Source organism: Aotus nancymaae, unplaced genomic scaffold, assembly GCF_030222135.1.
Source record: "Aotus nancymaae isolate 86718 unplaced genomic scaffold, 86718_ANA_hifiasm-v0.15.2.pri h1tg000108l, whole genome shotgun sequence".
Taxonomy (NCBI): domain Eukaryota; kingdom Metazoa; phylum Chordata; class Mammalia; order Primates; family Aotidae; genus Aotus; species Aotus nancymaae.
Window position 1 is genome coordinate 21,368,572 of NW_026988523.1, and position 23,137 is coordinate 21,391,708.

The 23,137-nt window shown below is 33.8% G+C and overlaps 1 pseudogene; it reads right to left on the reverse strand.

The window, feature by feature from the left end:
- Positions 1 to 23,137, reverse strand: part of LOC105711576 (ATP-dependent RNA helicase DHX29-like) — a 37,901-nt pseudogene that overhangs the window by 11,400 nt on the left and 3,364 nt on the right.

Here is a 23,137-nt window from a genome sequence, read left to right on the forward strand (position 1 = left end):
ATATATTGATATATAATCATAAATATATATAATTATATATATATAATAGATTATATATAATAGATTATTTTACGTATAAAGCTAATCTATTATAGAGTATTCTATTATATATAGATTAGATAATCTATAATATATAGATATCTATATATAGATATAGTTATCTATATATTTAATTTATCAATATCTATATATAGATATAGATTATTTATCGATATCTATATATATAGTTTAGATAATCTATAATAGATTATATAATCTATATATACATAATCAAATGTATTATATTATATGTAATATAATCTATTATGTTAAATTATATAAAATATACATATATATTATAAAAAATATATAAAATAAAAAATATAAAATATATAAAATATACATACAATATAAAAATTATATAAAATTATATAAAAATATATTTTATATGAAATATATATTTTTTATAAATAAATACAATATATTTATATATACTATATAATTATATACAATATGTTTTGTATAATTATATACAATTATATTATCTATATAATTATGTAAAATGTTTATATATATATACACACACTCTTAATGTATATAATTCCTTCCTAACATTATAAAATTTACTAAATATTAAGAATTGAGAAGAGGATATAAATGAAATATTAGAAAACTATTTGACATTTTTTACTTTTTAAATTATTTATTCATATTAAAGCCTTTCAGGTGTTTCCACACATTACAAACACTGTGAGATAATCATATTGGAAGGTAAAAACAAAAATTCTTCTCCGCAAATCACCTCTACCAACTGTTTTCACCAATGTTTACCGTTTGAAATCAGTTTTATGTCCTATGCAAGAGATGAAGTGATAATAATATAATTAGGGATTAGTAGAGTGAATGACTAGTTCTCTGAGTATGTGCTCCAATTACTTTACTTAATATCGTAACATAGTGATTGGTGTGACTATTGAAAAATATATGAGGAGAAGCAGAGAAAAGCAAGTTAATCAGACATTTCAGTAGAAATGGCCTGTTCCATTTGAAGCTGTCCTCTACCATTCATTCCCACAAGCAATGTCAGCTCATCACCCTTATTTTATGTTCCCTCATCCACCACTCAGCATCTCAGACTTTATCTTCAGTTTCATATCACAGGTGGTTAGAGCAATCCCTCAAAAGGGAGTTATGGTAGATCAATTGCAATAATGGCCCCAAGTTTTTACACCTTACCTGCATCTATGGCCTTGGATGGTGGGTTCCCACATGGCCTCAGCACTTGACTTGTGACTTTTTATTCAATTCAGCAGTGGCAAACATGACCCGGAAGTTTCAAAAGGTGCTTCTGCACTTTCACTTTCTTTCTTGGACACTGTCACTGCCCAGGACAGCCTGTTTGTTAGAAGAATGAAGAGGTATGCAGGGTGTGCTGCCATATGAACAGAACTCCTCAGCCAACACACACAGCAGTGAGAAATAAATGGTGGTTGCTTAAGTCTCTACATTTCTGAGTTCATTGACAGCAATAGCAAGTAATATACAGGAATTAAGTTTGTCTATTCTAGAAAAACAGTGTATGCAAGGGGGAAAATGGCAGTAGAAATCTGATCTGTGTGCTGACAATACTTGGCACATTGCTGGTAGAGAATTTAAAACGATAAAATCCAACTAAAACTTATCTTTAAAATATTACTATAAACTGGTGATTTTCAAAACAATCAGTATTAAAATACTTGGCTCACAGGAGATACTACTTCCACTATTACCCTTTCCTTCTTGGAATGCCATTGTCTAAAATTACATATACTAGAATGATGTTCTATACAATCCTATGGTAAGATTTCTTTCAGATGACATTTTTGGGAGATTTACCCATGTTATTGTGTACATTGATGGTTAATCTGTCTTTATTGATGAGTACATGTCCATTATGTAGCAAATCACAAATTATACTTATTTCTGATGGTAGACATTAGATTATCTGCAGCTTGAGACTATTATAAAGAAGTGGCTTTGAAAATTGTTATAAAAATGTATTATTACAAAGTGTGTGTTTAAATGTATAAGAAAATGTCTAAGAATTATCCAAAGTGGTTGTATCATTTTACACTGTGATCACCAGTCCTTCCCAACATTTGGTTTTATCAGTCCTTCTAATTATAGCCACTTTGGTGCATCTATATTTGTACCTCACTGGGGTTTTATTTTGCATGATCCTGGTAACTCAATGATACTATTCTTTTAAATAATCTATTATTGGTCATTGCCCTAAGCTCTGTGCATAAGGACTGTTTAAACATTTTCCCAATTTTCCTAGTATGACTTTTCTCTATCATTGAGCTTCAGGAGTTCTTTATATGTTCTTTAACTATTTTGCAAATATTTCTATTGCAAATATTTTCTTTGCAAATTTGCATTATTATTCATTTTAATGTATTTTTAATCATATATATGTAGTTCATAAATACATATTAAATTTTTTTAAGATGCTTTTAATCATATATTTTTATGATTAGATTTTTTTGGATAATTTAGGGACAGCCTTTGTTAATCTCAGATTACAAAGATGTTTTCTTCTATTTTCTTTTAAAACTATACAGTATTTGATTTACAGTTTAAGTCAGTAATCCGTCTCAAAATAAATTTTGTATATAGTGTAAGGAAGGTTCACGGCTCATCATTTTTAATACGGATACCTAATATTCTTATACCATTTTTTGAAAATGCTCTTCTTTCTGAATGGAACAGATGAAGTTGCTTTGTCAAAAATTATTTGATTATATAACTATAGGTCAATTACAGTAAACTACTCTATTTTAGTGATTTCTCTCTCCTTATGCCAATGCCAGAATGTGTTGAAAACATTTATTTTAGACTGAAACTTAAACTCAGACAATAAAAGTCCTCCAATTTTGTTGCCTTTTAAAATTGTTCAGATAATTTATGTCCCTTGCATTTCTGTTTAAATTTTAAAATATTTTTCTTTACTTACTATTATACATGCTGAGGTACAATTAAGTAACTTATCTAACAATATTCTTACATATAACTGTTCTCTTACGTTATTTTAAAGTTTACTTCTATTTATACTAAAAACATACATTACAATTCTGTACATTGTTGTCACCAGTTCTATTTAACATGGTACTCAAATTCTTACCCAGGCAAGAAAAAGAAATAAAAGGCATTCAAATTGGAAAGGAAAAAGTAAGATTATTAATGTTCACAGAACTCATAATATGGTGTATAGAAACCCTAAAGATTCCACAAAGCATTATTAAAATAAATAAATCTAGCAAAGTTCCATGATAGAAAATAAAAACACAAAAATTCGTTGTGTTCTTATACAATTATAAGGAACAATCTGGAGAGGAAACTAAGAAAAAAATTCTATTTATAATAGCAAACAACAAAAAATTTAGACATAACTAGGGGAATGAAATACATATGCATTGAAAACAGCAAAATACTACTGAAAGAAATTGAAGATATCAATAAATGGAAAGGCATTCCATGTTCTTGGATTTAAAAACTTAATATTTTTAAGAATTAATGCTATGCAAAGGTTTCTATAGATTCAGTGTAACCTCTATGAAAATCCCAATAACATATTTTGAAAGAACAGAAAATTCCATCATTAAATGTTTTTGGAAACTCAAGGGACTTAGAATAGCCAAAACAATCTTGATAAAAAAACATAGCTATAGGTCTCACATTTCCTGGATCCTCTTTCAGTGCTCTGGCAGACTACCATATGTCAATGTCAATTTCACTTTGTTCAATGGCTCCTCTCTCCATCACAATTTGTGTAAAGCTACAATGACAACATGAAGCCAACAGAAAGCACCAAATAATTAATAACCTTACCCTGAGACAATTACTTTAAACCAAAGACTCTTGAGAGCTGATGCAAAAATATCTCAGTTCCCTCATCCTTCTCATTTTTGGGATCAGATGAAACTGAAGCATATGTTGTGGGCCATTTTCCAGGTTTTCCCATAAAGTAAGCTCCAGGAGACAATAGAAAGAAAACACTGCCACAATCGAGCTCTCTTTATAGCTGACTTTCCTACCCTCTATCATTTTTCCACCCTTATCCTATTCTCCCTTACACTTCTACATCCTCTCAAATTCTTGTCTCACGGATATCTTTGAACAATCTAAGACAACAGTGACGTTAGTAGCTAGAGATAACAGTAAGCCAATACCAATAGCTACAGTAATGTGTCAAGCAAATTAAGTTATAAACGTCACAGAGTTAAAAACCATCCTCCAGAAAAATTGTGTTAATTTACAATTAACTTGATTTTAAAAATCTGATCAAACTGTCATTGAAACTATAGAAAATGTGTCATTATGTGGAATAAGTCTTTAGGGAAATATTTATTCCAGAAAATATTGTTTTGATTGTATTTAATTGTTAGATTCATTAAATTCACTTATAAGTAAACATACCTGGTTCTAAATAACTGCAAAAGAATATTATTATGTCCTAGAGAAATAATGCTATTGGTATTTTATCTAATCTTTCCTGGAAATCTGCTAGCATAGAGTTCAAGCAATATAAATCATTTTACTATTTCAGAAATATATATTGTTGAATCAATGCCTCCATTTCAAAATTCATCGGATTTTTTATGGGCAATTGAAAATAAAACATTTTCAATTAGAAGTGACATTCTTTAAAAGACAATTGTTGTTTTATATAAAGTAAGTGTGTAGAGATGAATATCATAAAATTTTCCAAAACCAACCCCTAACTTTGGGAACATTTTTGGAAGTAAAGCAAGTATGTTCATATAACTGACTGATTAAGAAAATGATAAAGTAAATGGAAAAGAGATGCAATAGTATTTCCGCTTCAAAAATTTGTCACATGCAAAAATCTCTCTTTTCATTTAATTGTACTCTATCTTATATTTAATGGGTACTTTCTGAAATAGTGAAGGGTAAATAGGGAAAATACAGAATGCTCCAACTTTGTTTTTATTCCCCCTCCCCCAAAGAGTCCCAAACGAAGCTATTTTAAAGACAACCCTGGATTTTCTGTTTGTTGGCTTTGCCATCATTTCTGATTCTGCAATCACAACTCAATTTTTCCTAATACACTGGGCCAGATATATATATATACACACACACACACGCAATATGTATATATTGTGTATACATGTGTATATATGTGTATATATCTACAATATATATATGTATATATAGTATGTATATCTACAATGTATATATATACATATGTAGACATATGTATATATACACACACAGTGTCTATAGTATATACATTGTCTATATATAGTATATATAATATATACAATGTCATATATATAAATACTCATCATTAAACATGTACATATATGACACTCGTATTCATATATATTAAGAAAACTAGGAGGTCTCACCCTTTGGGTTTGCATGAATTCCATCAGAATCAAAACCCTCTGACACAGTCAGCCAAAGTGGGCAGGGCAATACAGTCCTCTGCTTTTCTAAGGCACCACAGCCTGAGTCAGTGTAATCCATATATGAATTTGTGTACAATATTTTCAACAACAATCTTACTGAACCTAGGTTTGACAACTTCAACCCATATATCTTTTCCTTTTTTTCTGATGCTATATCCTTCGTGTGCAATATTTCTTGAGATAAATTTATTATAAACCTGTATTTATGAGGTAATTTCTTTGGATTACGAAGTGTGTGCAGATATAAACAAAGACTTCAGTTACTTATTGCATTCTAATTTTCTTTAAAATTTTTTAAAACCCATTTTGTCTACACATGTAAATTTGAGGGTTATTCATTTTAGTGTAACTAGTAGAAAATAATAGGATTGAGTTTTTACCTGCTCTCATTTTCTTTCTTATAATAAAAATGCCTCTATATGTTGATTTTGTTGCTTTAAAAACTTTTTTAATCATGAAAATTTGATGTAACAAAATGGCTCCTAAGTTATACCGTGAACTGTTTCAATGAACACACCATCCTTGACTGCCCAAATTATGAACTATTTCATTAACTCCTATCCTCTACTCAAAAGCAAGCGCCCTGCTTCCAGTCTATTTTCATCCCAAGTAATCTTTATCTAAAATATTGCATTTGCCATTCCTTGAATTTCTGTATAATTTTATCCTTAAACAACGTATTATAAAATTTTGCTTGTTTTTGAACTTTTCCCTGAGATTAATATACTCGATTAAACAATACTGATGAATGCAGCTGTAGATGATTTATTTTCCATGCTGTATATTAATATATAAATATACCACTATTTCCCATTCATCTTTCACCAAATATTCATATATATTTGGGATATTTTCTTTTTTTTCCATTATAATATTATTATAAAATTCTTAAGATTGTCTCCTGGAGTACATGTATATATAATGTAATACCATTTATATAAATTGCAAAGCAAACATTTGATAACTTCACTGTATGATAAAGAAAATTCTTTGTGGACAAAGGATAGACAGAACTCAAAGCCATCCCTCTGCTCATGTGAGACAAATATGTATCTGATCGCTTCCTCTGACCTACTGTTTCCCTGAGCCACACTAAGGCATAAGTGACTATTCTGTAAATTGTGTATTTAGTGGAAGGCTAATCAGAAACTCAAAAGAATGCAATCATTCGTCTCTTACCTACCTATGACCTGGAAGCCCCTTCCCTGCTTCAAGGTTTCCCACCTTTCCAGAATGAATCGATGTACATTTTACATGTATTGATTGATTTCTCATGTCTCCCCTAAAATGTATAAAACCAAGCTGTGCCCGGCTACCCTGCGCACATGTCCTCAGGACCTCCTCAGGCTATGACAAGGGTGCATCCTTAACCCTGGCAAAATAAACTTTCAAAATTGACTGAGACCTGTCTCAGATTTTTTGGGTTCACAACTCAGACCTGGTAGTTTCGTTTATTTTTTTAAACTAATATGTGCAAAAAATATATCATATGGGTTTTAATGTACATTTTCCTGTATTATTTGCTACTGTAACATATTATTTTAAATCACAGTTTAATCTTCCTCATTAGTCACATGACTAAACCTTGCTTATCGCATTCCTAATTACTAAACTTTTGTATCTGGTGCAAGCAAACTGCAACTAACTTACCTGGGTGATTCATAGCATGATTGTTTGTCTCTGCCTTATACTTGCTCCTGGTTTCAGTTAATAATGGCTTTTCTTTCTGTTTGTGGGTCAGGGAGGTTTAAAGCATCATTTCCCTTTATCTTCCCCACTGAACAGTTTCCTGCTGTGCTTTACCCCTGTGTCTGTAATGTGAAAAACATCCGTCCTACCTAAATTACCATTCAAGTGTAATACCTTTTTTATTTAACCCTGAGTGCATGACTGCTCCCTTTAATCCTACTCAATCTACCCTGAACAGAGAAATATCTAAAGGAGAATTTATGGTCCCAAGCTTCAAATGCTATTTCTCAGTGTACTTGGAAATGATTTCAAAATTGATGTTCACTAAAGTTTTAGATCAAAAATTGAGCATAGATAAAGCCAAGGTCATGACTAGTCAGCTCACAATTATTTCTGTAAAAGCTTACCTAGAGAGAGTAACACTGCTGTGCTTTGTATCTCAAATGATAAATTAACATTAGAAGCCAAATTAAAGTATTACAGAATAAGGGCTCATGATCTGGCCAAAAAAGTATTCAGGCATGACCTCACCAATTAAGCCACTAAAGTGATATGACAGACAGGTCAGACAGCTTTAAAGAGTGTCTAGAACTCAAATAGTAACTGAGCTCAGGTGAACACACACAGAGGAAAGTGACAGCTTAGAGCAATAATTTATGTATCCTAGAATAAAATAAAATTCAAAACTGTTTGCATGGACTCTAGAAAATTTTTAGCAATCATGACACTAGAATATTTTTTACAGATATGTGATAAACATTTAGCACTCATTTGCTTTCCACATCCACAATTTCCAAAGCTAGCAAGGCAACTGTGGTAATATACTAATTATACTATCTGTGAATAGAGAGGAGATATTATTCTTTAACCCCTTGTCTAATATGTAAAGAACCAACTAACAATATTTTTATATAGTACATTTATTATGATTCAACTAACTTACCTTAATGTCTGTATAAAGATATAAAAGTGAAAAATTACTCCCAAATTTTAATGAGATGACAAAGAGTCATGTTTTCAAATTTAAAACAATCTATAATTGGTGAAAAGAAGGGAAATTGGTATACAATTTATTTTTAATTATTGATTTATTTTAGATTTTAACATTACCATAAAGAAAAAAAATTACTTTTTAAAAACCTCACATTGTATCAATTTTCATCATTCTTCATATTTTGTCCTCAGAGCATACCTGACAGCTTCCTAAGATGCGTTTGTGCCTTAACTCATTGTGAAAACTTATCTCACACATATTTTTCTGACCCATGAACTGTGAAAAATCATTTTTGACTTTTTAAGCCTAGGTTTGAGATATGGATCAAGCAGGGACAAGATACCAGCAAGCCCATAAATATAACCGTGCAAAGCATGAGGAGCAGAACCAAACTGAGAAAATGATCAAATCAGAGCAGTCTAACACTCATTTTATGCTCCTACATCACATGTACTCACATTAAAGCAAGGAAAATATGCATGCAAAATACTAATAAGGCCAGTGTAAAGGCAAGGTTCTTCAGTCAGTTAATTAGCAATGTTTTCAACTTCTTCTGAATGTTGAAATAATATATTTTTGTAATTTTCTTTACCACCCCACCCTTTTCTCTGCTCAGTAGAAGTAAATGAACCATTAGAAAGGTTAGATTCTAGCCCTCACACAACATGAGTGTATAAATGAAGTCATATACATAAAGCCTCTTTGAGAAATGTAAGATGACTGCAAAATATTTACAAGTTGTAAGCTATTTCTTTAACTGAAAATAGGTTAACCACCATAGTCATACTTTGTAACCATGTTTTTCCTAAAATGTGAATCCAAGTCAGCCCTGTTCCATCCCAGAATGCATACAGAGGTCCCCATTACAGAAAAAACACTCTCCAGACTCTAGCACATGAACAGCCTTTACCAAGTGTTCCTGGTGCATCTCTCCAGCCTGTTAGCTCTCCACCCTACAACTGTGTTAGACTTCACCTCCTAACCTTTTGAGCTGTTTACTATTGCTAGGAGATGCTAGAATACCTCACTCAGTGCCTTTGCCAAGTAATTCTAGTCCATAAGTATGCATGTCCTTTTCATGATCAGCTCACATACTACCTTCCTGATGAAACTCCTGATCATGCAAAGCGGACTTACTTTTCCCTGATATGCATCTTTACTTTCCCTTTATGTGCATCTTTGCTTTTCTCTGCACATTCTACAGCATGGAGATATGATATTTTAGCATCAATTTTTTACGATGTCTGCTTCTTTTACTTGGTTAAAGCCTTAAGGAGAGAGTGTTTCAAAAGACTTTTCTATATTCAATCCCCAAAACAAGCCCGACGCAAAAGTGTGTTTAAAATGGACTATGTCATCATTAGTAGTATTGTCTTTATTTGTATAAAATAGCATTATGGCTACTCTTCAATATGGTGAATAGAAGAGAAAGTAGCCATGCAAATAAAACTTTAAATTAAAATCATCTGTGGAATAACATAAAAATTTAGAGTACCTGATACTTACAAGAAGCTTTTGCTAAGGTAAATAGGTGATGTTCACATATACATTGACTTCAAGAGGCTTAAAATCTAGCAAATTAGACAGCTATGCAATTCTCTGTAAAATAAAACAGAATAATCAATCATGCACGAAGACCTTTGAAGTTAAAGATAATGAGAATATTATCAGTTTAAGGGCTTCGGATTAAAACTATTCTCCTGAGTGGGATTTGAGATGAGATTTAAGAACCAAATTGATTTTTGGTGCATACAATGCACTTCATGAATACTGGGATATATTGCAAATGTAGCTTGGGACTATCTTCTATAAGATTTAAAATGCTGAAATAATATTTTGAATTTAATTTTCTTAGTGTCAAGCTAGTGAAAGTTTAGGACTAGAAGAATCAGGTGATTAAAAATACACATTTTAGAACAATTCAAACAGGTGACCACATATAGAGGAGTCTAATAATGTGAAAAATGTTCAGGAGGCAAGTAAAGGCAAATAAACAATGACAACAATACTGGACTATGACTGAATATAAGGTAGTGGCAGCGCCTTTGGAAATGGAATGAGAAAGACAGGAGTTTACATGAATGTAGAGTTAAATGATTCATCAGCCAACTCATTCATAAAGAGCAAGGAAGGCATTAAATATTAATCTGAGAGTTTGAGCCCAGATAACTGGAAGGATTATGCACAAATAAAAAAATAATAAATGAGAAAAAGATGTTTTTGAAACAAAATGTATGCACAAGAAATAGTGCAATGTTAAAGCATAAAGGGTGCTGCAGTAAAAATAAGTTGTTTCTATTCACATTTTTTCTTTACCATAATCCAGAAAAAAAATGTTATCTCAATCTGAATCTCAAACAATCCATGTCAATCATTGACATTTCTACTGCCATCACATGGCAGAATAAAAAAATTAAATCCACAGTACTATAACATTTCTACAAATCGTTTTTCCACTCCACACTTGTCCTGTCGCTGAGTTTACTGCCTAACTGGTGGCATAATAATAAATGTGTTAGGCAGCTGTCATTTGTAACAGACCAATAATTAAAATGTTAATTGTACTAAAACTGCAAAATGTGCTTTTTGTACTGGAAAAAAAAGAAGTCCCTTACAACCACATTTTCTGACAATGAAACAATAGACATACATTTTTTAAAGTTTCCTTTTCTGTTCTCTTTTAGAGACATAGATAAGATTTTTGTTTGATTTGATGGGTGGTATAGAACCACTTTCATGATAAACAACATAAAATCATTAAAACTAAAAAAATTTAGTTATCCTACATACTACTTTATTTTATTATAGAATATCAACCAATCTAATAGACTTTTTGTACCAAATGGACTCAGTCTATTTTATTATAATTGGGTAACAGAAAATATTGCTTGAATGATTACTTTTGTTATGGTTATATTCTTCTTTTTATGTTGCTTGATGTCAGGCAGGTAAGCAGTAGATAATAATGAATAACGATTACTGTCCATTTAAGAATAAAAATTGATGAAATAATGGATAAGTTAGAGAAGAAATTTTTTTAAATTTTTTGAAATTATGGTTACAGAATAGTTGCATATATTTGTTGGGTACATGTGATGTTTTGATATAGGCCTACAATGTTTAATAATCAAATCAGGGTATTAGAGTATTGATCACCTTAAGCATTTAAGATTTCCTTGTATTAGGAACATTCCAATTTCACTATTTTATTTATTTAAAAATATACAATAAATTATTAACTATAGTCACCATATTATGCTAGTGAATACTAGATCTTACTCATTCTAACTATATTTTCTACCCATTAACCATCCCCATTTTACCACTTCCCCCATTTGTTACTCTTCCCTGCTTCTGATAACCATCATTTCACTCTATATCCATGGGTTAAATTGTTTTTACCTCCTATATATGAATGAGAGGTGTGATATTTGTCTCTCTGTGCCTGGTTTATTTCACTTAGCATAATGTCCTTCAGTTCCATCCATATTATTACAAATGTCAAGATTTCATCTTGTGAATGAATAATATTCCATTGTGTATTTGTACCACTTTTTTAAAACAATTATTCATCAACTGATGAACACTTAGGTTGATTCCCTATCTTGGCTACTGTGAATGATGTTGCAATAAATGGGAGTGCAGATATCTCTTTGATATACTAATTATCTTTCTTTTATATACACAACAGTGAGATTGCTGGATCATATGATAGTTCTATTTTTAGTTTTTTTGAGGAACCTCCATACTATTCTTCATAATGGCTATACTAGTTTACATTCCCATCAATCCTTAATTTCTCCACATCCTCACCGGCGTTCATTATTGCTTGTCTTTTAGATATAAGCCATTTTAACTGGGGTAAAATATTACCTTGTTATGGTTTTGATTTGCATTTCTCTGATGGTCACTAATGTTGAGCATTTTTCTGCATCTGGCTTCAATTTCTCCTCAGAAAATGGGTCTTTCTTTTCTATCACATTTCAGGATATAAATTTTCTGAACTTTTATGCCCTGCTTCATTTATAAAACTGAATGTCTCTAACAGCACCCAAGTCACCTCTTGAATGCTTTGCTGCTTAGAAATTTCTTCCACCAGATACCCTAAATCATCCTTCTTAAGTTCAAAGTTCCACAAATCTCTAGGGCAGGGCAAAATGCTGCCAGTCTCTTTGCTAAAACATAACAAGAGTCACCTTTGCTCCAGTTCCCAACAAGTCCGTCAATTGCATTTTAGAACCCTCACCCTGGACCTTTATGTTCACATTGGTATCAGGTTTTTGGTCAAAGCCATTCAACAAGTCTCTAGAAAGGTCCAAACTTTCTCACATTTTCCTGTCTTTGTCTGAGCCCTCCTAACTGTTGCAACCTCTGCCTGTTACCTAGTTCGAAAGTCACTTCCAGATTTTCATGTGTCTTTCAACAATGCCTCACTATTGGTAAAATGGTACCAATTTACTGTATTGGTCCACTTTCACTGATAAAGACATACCTGAGACTGGGCAATGTACAAAAGAAAGAGGTTTAATTTGACTTAGAGTTCCATGTGGCTGGTGAAGCCTCAAAATCATGGCTAGAAGCAAGGAACAGAAAGTCACATTTTACATGATGGCAGCAGGCAATGGGAGAGATTGAGCAGGGAAACTCCCCTTTTAGAATACCCTCAGATCTCATGAGACTAATTCATGACCATGAGAATAGCACAGGAAAGACCTGCCCCCATGATTCAATTACCTCCCACTGGGTCACTCCCACAACACATAGGAATTCAAGATGAGATGTGGGTGGAGACACAGCCAAATCATATCAGGTATTTTATTTATAGCTATTGTAAATTGGATTAAATTTTTGTTTGTTTTTTAATTCTCATATTGTTCACTATTAACATATAGAAATGCTAGTGATTTTTATATGTTGATTTTGTATCCTGCAACTTTACTGAGTTTATCATTCTAATCATATTCTGGTGGATGTGTTTTTTTTTTTTTTCTAAACAAAAGATCATAACATTTTCAAAAAACAGAATCTGATTATACCCTCTCTAATTTGGACGCCCTTTATTTCTTTCTCTTGTCTGATTGCTCTGGCTAGGACTTCTAGTATCATGTTGAATAAATGGTGACAGAGGGCATCCTTGTCTTGTTCCACATCTTACAGGAAAGACCTTCAGTTTTCCCTATTCATCATGATACTAGTTACGAGTTTGTCATATATGGCTTTAATCATATTGAGGTATGCCTTCAATACTTACTTTTGTGATAGTTTTTATAAAGGTATATTGAATTTTATTGAATACTTTTTAAATATCATTTGAAATGGTCACATGGTTTTTATCCTTCATTTGGCCTACATGATGAGTCATATTGATTTCCACATTTTTAATTATCCTTGTATCGGCAGGAGGAATCACACTTGATCATGATTTTTGGTTTTTGCTAGTTTTTTTTTATTATGCTTTTGCTCTCTGTATATCAGAAATATTGACCTGTAGTTTTCTTTTATTTCTTGTGGGTTTGTCTGATTGTATCAGAGTTATGCTGGGCTCATAGAATGAGTTTGGAAGTATTCCTTCCTTCTAGATGTTTTTAAATAAGTATAATTGGTATTAATTTTTATTTAAGTGGTAGAATTTAGCAGTGAAGCCATCAGGTTCTGGGCTTTCATTTGATGAGACTTTTTGTTACTCCTTCTATATCATTACTTGGTATTGGTCTATTCATGTTTAGGATTTTTTTTATGGTTTAATCTTTGTAGGTTGTATCTGCCCAGAAATTTTTACATTTATTCTAGATTTTTCAAATTGTTGGCATTTAGTTGATAATAATAATCTCTAACATTTTTTGAATTTCTATAGTATTAATTGTAATGTCTCATTTTTCATCTCTGATTTTATTTTTTGGTATTTTCCCTCTTTTATTCTTAGTGTAGCTAAAGAATTGGCAGTTTTCTTGATATTTTCAATAAACCGACTTTTCCTTTCAATGGTGTTTTGTATTTTTTTAGTCTCAATTTCATTTATTTCTGCTGTGATCTTTATCATTTCTTTTATTCTATGAACTCTGGGTTTGGATTACTCTTACTTTTTAAATTTTTAACATTTTAGATGTATGTGTTTAGTGCTAAAAACTTCCCTCTTACTACTACGTTTGCTGGATTCCATAGCTTTGGTATGTTATGTGTATACTTTTGTTTGTTTCAAGAAATATTTTTTCACCTTCCTGCTTTCTTCACTATCCCAGTGGTCATTCAGAAGCTTATTATTTAACTTGAATCTGTTTATGTAGTTTCCAAAGTTCCTCTTACTATTTTATTTCATTTGGTCAGAAAAGATACTTGACATTATTTCAATTAAAAAAATACTTTTGTGTAGCCTAACATATGGTTTACTCTGTATTGTCTGTGTATTTACTATTCCCGAGTGGTGATTTTTTGTTGTTCATCAGTGTCCTTTTCTTCCAGACTGAAGAACTCCCTTTAGCATTTCTTATAACACAGGTCTGGTGTTTACAGAATTTCCCAGCTTTTGATTGTCTGAAAATGTGTTTATTTTCCCTTCATGTTTGAAAGACAATTTTGCTGGATATAATATTCTAGATAGAAACATTTTTTTTCCTTCAGCACTTTGGATGTTTTCTCACTCTCTCCTGTCGTGTAAGGTTTCCACTGAGAAGTCTGCTGCCAGACATATAGGAGTTCCTTTATATGTTGTTTTCTTCTTTCTCTTGCTGATTTTAGAATCCTTTCTTTTATCCTTGAGCTTTCAGATTTTGATTAACATAAGCCTGTTACTCTTACTTGGGTAGAATCTTCTTGGTGTTCTATGACTTTCTTGGACCTCAGTATTTATACCTTTCACCACATTGGGAAAATTCTCTGTTGTGATTTCTTTAAATAAAACTTCCAGTATGGTCTCTCTGTCTCAATATCGTTTTTAAGGACAATAAATCTCATCTTTTCCCTTTTGAAGTTGTTGTCTAGATCTTGTTGGCAATCATTTTTTCAATTTATTTTTTTCTCCTCTTACTGTATTTTCATACAGCCTGTCTTCAATCTCACTAATTCTTTCTTCTGCTTAATCAATTCTGCTGTTGATAGGCACTGATGCATTTTCAGAATGTCAATTGAATATTTCATTTTCAGGTTTTCTGTTTGACTTTTTTATTATTGTAATCTTTTACAAAATTTCTCTGAAAGAATTTTGAATTGCTTCTCTGTTATCTTGAAGTTCATGGAGCTTCCTCAAGAGAGCTATTTTAAATTCTTACTCTGTGAGGTCACATACATCTGTCACTACAAGATTGGTAACTGGGGCCTTATTTAACTCGTTTGGTGAGGTCATGTTTTCTTGGAAATTCTTGATGCTGGTGGATTTTTCGTTACTGTCTGGGCAGTAAAGAGTTTGGTATTTATTTGAATCTTCACAGTATGGGCTTGTTTGAACCCAACCTTCTTGAGAAGGTTTTCATCATATTCAAAGGAATTGGGTGTTATGATCTAAGCCTACGGTCAATGCAGCCATATAAACACTAGGGAGTGTCCTACATAGAAACACTGTACTGCTGATTCACAGAGGCATCACCTTGGTAGGCCTGGGTAAGATAAAGGAGAATTATTTGGGTTATCAGGTAACATCTCATTCTCTCTTCCTTCTCTTTCCTCCAATCTTAACCTTCTCTTTCCCCCAATCTTAAGAAGTCTCTCCAGGGATACCTGGAGTTGGGGGATGGATGATATGACCACTCTGATGGCAAGCACAGATGGGACTGTGCTGGGTCACACCTGAAGCTAGCACAGTTCTGGGACTCGCCCAAGGTCCACGGTGAGTACTGCCTGACTACTAGTAATGTTTGTTCAAGGCCCAAGGGCTCTATTTTTCAGCATGTGGTGAATCCTTACAGCACTGGGTTCTTCCTCAAGTATAGTGAATTCCTTTCTGGCCCAGGGTAAGTCTAGAAACATCATTCATTTGCTAAGGCATGGAACTGGGGGCTTCAGGAGTTTGCCTGGTGCTTTATTTTACTGTGGCTGAGCTGTTACCAAAGTTGCAAGACAAAGTCCTCTGTACTTTTCTCTCTTCTGTCTCCAAGGAGTGTCTCCCTAAGCTCCTACAGTTGAGGGAGGAGTGATATAGGCATTTCCTGAGCCACCACAGCTGGTCTTGCACTGACCTGTGTACACTCCAATTCCACAGCCTCCAAGACCAGCGAAACTCCAGACCTTGCCCAAAGACTGTAGGCCTTGTGGCCTGACTGCCACTCAAATTTCTTCTGGATCTTAGGCCACTTCAGTCAGCTGGTAGTGGAGCCAACCAGGGCTCAAATTCCTAACCATGGGGCTAAGAATTCTCTTGTGGCCCAGGGTTAGTCTAAATTCTCCCTCTGTGGACAGTGGCAGAAGTCTGCTCTGTGTTGTAGTCCACTGTAACAAGGCAGCACTGAGTTCCAATGCACAGTACTACATTCACTTCATTCTCCCTCTTTCAAGCAGAGATACTCTCTCTAAGCAGCAATGACGGGAGTTGAAGGAGGATGGTGTAGGCAATGAAAGATTTTCTTTTCCACCCTCTTGAATGCCTTTTTCCTTGACATTATGTTAAAACCAGATCGTATGATTACTCATTTGATTTTTTGGTTCTTATGAAAGTGCCTTCTTGCATTGATAGTTGTTCAGTTTGTTGGTCCTGTGGGGGAACGATCACTGAAGCATTCTATTCGGACATCTTGCTCTGCCTCCTAACTCTCAAAACTGATTTTTTAAAAATTACTATACTAAGTGAGAGACTTCTAAAAAGTAATTTTCTTCCATGAGAAAAACATCTTGCTAAGTAATTCATTTAATACTCTAAACAGTGATTCTTTCAGTTTCCACAGATCTAATTGTTATTTCACCTAAGAGTGTAGGTGACATGACAAAAAGATTAACAGTGTAATTGAAACTAAATTGAATGCTAATAAAGATGTGACCTGTGGTTATTATAATTTCTAATTGTTTTCTCTTGATACTTACATAAAACAACAAACAAAAAAGTAATACACATGGCACTTATTTATACTACAGTTATATAATTTGTAAATATTTTTAAATATATATTTAGTAGTTTAGATTACTTGAATAGTTTTGCACTCTATGTTGTAAATACAAAAACAGAAATTATTCAGTTATGTCAAACATGGATTTATTGTCTTTTAGCCTGCGTTTTTATGCATTCTTATGCACAATGGGACTATTCTGACTGACAAGCGTTTATCATTAGGAATTTTACAACTGTGTTTGTGTCAGGACCTGCCTGATTCTTTAGACTATGAACCCTTCCTCCCATTCCTGTGTTTATCTGTTCTACGTTAAGCATATATTTACTGAATGCTTATTCGAAATCAAACACTAATCTAGGGGGAGGGAGATACAGAAGGGAATAAAACAATAAATATCTCTACCTATGCCATGTACAATATCACTTGCTATCCAACACTACACTGAAGGCCCTGAAATTATTCCTAGTATTAACCAGAGAAACTTAAAAATTCTTAGTTAGACCCACTTTCTGATCCTTGCTTCTTGTCTAAGTCTACACGTATGCAACAATTCCACTAGCTGAGCTCTTGCCTTCTCCCTGAGATCAAACCCCTGACAGACGATAGCCAATTTATCATGAAGAGCTCACATTAGTAGCCTCTGGTTTTTACCCTGCTTGGGGCAAACTGCTTAGCAGCCCAGCTGCTCCAGTACTGAAGTTGTTGTTTGTGGGAATGGGAATACTTTCTATACAATCACACAGTAGGATCAAACTACCAGCAGATGCATACTGCCAACATTTTGGCAACAATGACTTGGCTATTCCTTGATAAATCTGTGGATTTCATCTGCCAGTGGATTATCTGTAGTAATCTCCAGTGTGAACAGGGTCACAGTGTACTGGCCACCAAGGTCTGAGACCGGGGAGCCTGAACATATGCCCGAAATGCATACGGTTTGTGAGCTGGTCCCCTAAGTCTCAAGAAAACTGCCTGGGGAAGAGAGGGTCTTACCTGCATGTGTCCCTTTATAGGACCTCAAAATGCAGCCCACCATGGGTTATATAGTTCAGGGGAACTGACTCACTGAACTAAAACTTGAAAGCTCAGCTTGACTTCCACGGGAGAGAAGAACAAAGCCCAGGCTTTTTTCAGGCAGTTTCTATCTATCTCAGGATACTGCATTCTGTAGGGTCCAGCCCTACAGGGTCCTTTGAGCCCCTCTCTGCTGGTATAGAGACGAGAAACTATAGAAATAAAAGACACAAGACACAGAGATAGAGAAAAGAGAGTTTGGGCCCAGGGGGCCATTGCCAACCAAAGTGTGGAGTCTGGCAGTGGCCCCGAGTGCCTGGACACTCTAACTATGATTGAGTACAAAGCTGGGGGCAGGGTAGGTAGGGCGTGGCACTGGTGGTCAGTGATGGGGTCAAGCACATCACGTGTCACACAGGTCGGGGCACAAGGCCTTCTACTAGCTGAGATCAAGTAAGGAGTGTAATGCATCTGCACTTTTTCGTACTTGTCAAGAAAGAACAAAGACATTAAGATTTATATTACTTTTACTAATTATCTCTTCTAAGCAAAATGGAACCAGGTGCAGAAGCGGAATATGAGAGTGGACATGGAAAGTGACCACTGAAGCACAGCACTGCATAGCACTGCATAGAGACAGTTAAGCCCCCAGATGTTTGTGGGTCTACCTGACAACTGTCAGGCCTACCGCAAGACCTTGGAGGAGAGGAGTTTTCTCCTAACTCCCCGTAGGAAGGAGAGATCTCAGCCATCCTGGACGTCTCCTTCACCAGATGGCTAAACAACCGGTGTTTTTCCAGGGCTGGCACTACGCTGCCGCACAGCTGAGGCGCCCTCCAGCAGCCCTTACACAGATGTGACAGAGGGCTTTAAGTGTCTTGCCTCAGGGTCATTCCTTTCACAATGTCACCCCAGGTTCACACTTCGCCACCTGAAAGGCATTAGTAAAAGAACTAAGATCACCTATGAATAACTAAGATCACATATGAATAACCAAGATCACCTATGAATAACCAAGATCACCTATGAATAACCAACATCACCTATGAATAACCAAGATTACCTATGAATAACTACTATGGTTATATCTCTAGTTATTTTCTGCTTCATTATTTATATGGGAATAGGCTGAGGCTTCTGACTCCTGCCTCCTCACTTATGAGGTCTCCCACACACAAATTCCTGATATATTCTGCAGTTATTCTTGAAAACTACAAGCAAGAAAGGGGCGAGAACTGAGTAAATCCAAGCCCACCCAGAGAACTGTGCTGCACCCTATAAGAACAACTATTCCTTTATTACTTTGCCAAGTCTAGTAAATGCCTACGAGTCTTCATGTCTTACCACCTCTGGCAGTGTTCCAACTTAACAATCAATACCAGTTCCAGAGTATTATCCTTCTCATTTAGCTCCTTTTGCAGCAAATTAAGTCATTCATGCCTACATTCCAATCTATAGCATCTCAGCATGGACTGTGGAAGCCTTTGACCAAGACATTGTGTTAGGCAAAGGAAAAGCTACAATAGCAAACGAGGACAATTAAGCACATCTTTCTAATTTGTAGGCAAAGTTGCAAAGCTACGAGTTCAGAAATTAGAACTAAAATTGTAGATCAGTTGAATAAAGGTAGAATAGAGGCGATGTAATTAACATTGCTCAAGTTCTATAAAGGGTTTCAAAATTTAAGACATTTTTTTCTCTAGGCAGAGTGAAGGGTTATGATGGGGCCTGTCAGGTAAGTAAGCATAACCACCAATGAGGTTCAGCAGCAGCTATTACTGAGGTAGCATCTGCAGAGAAAGTTTGTTTGGGCCTGAATTGCAAGTCTGGGTATGGGAATTTAGCCTTGAATTACTGAAATCAAAGGTAGAAGAAACCTAGGAGCAGGATATAATCAGCACTGAACTGGTAACTTACTAGCACTTGCCTGGCAGGCTTCTTGGGTATACAGCACACCTGGGCCAATAAACACAAGGCCAGTGATACCAAGCTGGGACGGATGTAGATATTTTGATATATCATTACAAGCAAAATGTCATTTTTATGGGTTGAAATTTTTAGAAAATCAGAGATTATCAAGTCTTACAATAAAAATCAATATTTCAAATGGAATTGCTATTAAAAATAAAATTTAAACCACATGAAATAAATAATATCTATGTAAAGTATTACTAATTTTTTTTAAATTAAGCTTTTATGATTTCTAAAGAGTTTTATATTTCTTTGTGATTCCGATTTTTTCTGTTAATATTTACACCTACCTGTAGAGGCAATACTACCTCTCTAAAATCACCCCTTTGTCTAAGCTATGTCCTAGTAAATAAAAATGTGATGCTATGTCCTAGTAAATTAGTAAAGTATTACTAATTTTTTTTAAATTAAGCTTTTATGATTTCTAAAGAGTTTTATATTTCTTTGTGATTCCGATTTTTTCTGTTAATATTTACACCTACCTGTAGAGGCAATACTACCTCTCTAAAATCACCCCTTTGTCTAAGCTATGTCCTAGTAAATAAAAATGTGATGTGTCACTCATTAGACTTAGAGCATCCATATCTTCCAGGAGCACGCCTTACCTTTGAGATAACCGTGCCATCGTAACACACAGAAACAGAGCAAGACGACAGTGAGGTATCCGAGAATAAGTTAACTACCTCAGAACTTACATGATTTGGTGTTACTATTCTAAAAGGCAGAGCCAGCAAGCTGAAATTCATGTGTGACACACTTCCAAACAATTCTTCTGTAGTTTCTCAGACCAGCAGGGATTTCTTAGTTTTCAGACAAATTCATTTCATATTTGCAAGATGTATTTTATCTTGTATGGCAAATGCATCAAATTTTGTTTGTATAATTTTTATTTTTGTAGGTCATAGTAGGTGTACATATATGGGGTACATGAGATATTCTGATGCATACAATGCATAATAATCACATCAGGATAAATGCAGTGTCCATTACCTCAAGCATTTATCATTTATTTATACTACAGATATCCCAAGTATACTCTTTTATTTAAAAATAAACAAATTGTTGTTGACTGTACCCTACTGTACTCTCAAATACTAGATTTTATTCATTCAATGAAACTATATTTTTGTATCCATTAAACCAATCCCATTTCCACCTCCTCCCACTCCCACTACCCTTCTCAGCCTCTGGAAACCTTCATTTTACTTTCTGCTTCTATGCATTCAATTATTTTAATTTTCAGCTCCAAAAATTAGTGAGAAAATGTGGAGTGTGTCTGTCTGTGCTTGGTTTATTTCACATAACAAAATGTCCTCCAGTTCCACCCATGTTGTTTCAAATGACAGCATTTCATCATGTTTTATGACTGAATAGTACTCCGTTGTGTATATGTACCACATTTTCCTTATCCATTCATATGCTGATGGACATTTATATTGCTTCTAAATCTTTGCTATGGTGAATAGTGCTGCAGTAAAAATGGGAGTGCAGATAACTGCTCAATATACTTATTTCTTTTCTTTTGCATAGGTACCTAACAGTGGGATTTCTGGAACATATAGTAGCTTCATTTTAGGTTTCTGAGGAACCTGCATACTCTTCTCCATGGCAGTTGTACTAATTTATATTCCCACCAACAGTGTATGACGATTATCTTTTCTTTACATCCTCATCAGAATTTGTTATTGCCTGTCATTTGGGTAAGAGCCATTTTAACAGGGATGAGGTCATATCTTATGGTAGTTTTCAATTGCATTTCTCTGATGATCCGTAATGTCGGACATCTTTTCATATTCCTGTTTTTTCATTTGTATGTCTTCTTTTGAAAAATGTTTACTCAGACCTTTTGCCCATTTTAAATTCAGATTATTAGATATTTTTCTTTTTGAGGTGTGTGAGCTCCTCACACATTCTCGTTATTAATCACTTGCAAGATGGACTGTTAATAAACATTTTCTCTCATTCAATGTGCTGTCTCATCACCTTGTTGTTTCCTTTGCATACAGAAGCTTTGTATGACCATTTTTGCTTTAGTTGCCTGTACTTTTGGTATATTTCTTGAGAAATCTGCAGACCAATGTCCTGGAGAATATCCCAATTTTTTTTTTTTTTCCCCAGTATTTTCAAAGTTTAGGCCTTAGATTTAAGTCTTTATTTTGATTTGTTTTTTTAATATGATGAGTGATAAGGGTCTAGTTTCATTTTTCTGCATATGGATATCTTATTTCCCCAGGACCACTTATTGCAGAGACTGTCCTTTCCCCAATGTATGTTCTTGGAATCTTTTTTGAAAATGAGTTTACTGTAAATATATGGATTTATATCTGGATCTTGTATTCTGTTCCACTGGTATGTGTGTATGTTTTTATGCCAGTACCATGCTATTTGGTAACTATAGCTGTAGTATAATTTGAAAATAGGTAATATGATTCCTCTAGTTATGTTCATTTTGCTCAGGATAGCTTTGGGTATTCTGGGTCCTTTGAGGTTTCATATATATGATTTTTTTTTAATTTTTCTATTTCTGTGAAGAATGTCATTGGTATTTTGATAGGGATTGGATTCCATTTGTAGTTTGCTTTGGATAGTATGGACAGCTTAACAATATTGATTCTTTCATGAACATGGAATATCTGTTCATTTTTTGTATCTTCTTCAATTTATTGCTCAATGTTTTATGGTTTTCATTGTAGAGATCTTGCACTTTTTTGGTTAAGTTTATTCTTAGCTATTTTATTTTATTTGTAGCTGTTACAAATGACATTATTTTTGTAATTTCTTTTTCAAATTGTTTGCTCTTGGCATATAGAAATGCTACTGATTTTTGCTCGATGATTTTGTATCCTGCAGCTTATTGAATTTGTTTATATGTTTTAATAGTTTTTTGGTGGAGTCTTTAGGTTAAAAACATAAAATTTGTCATCGATACTCAAACTAGAGACAAGGAATTTCAATGTTTAGACATATATTGTGGAAATCTTAAA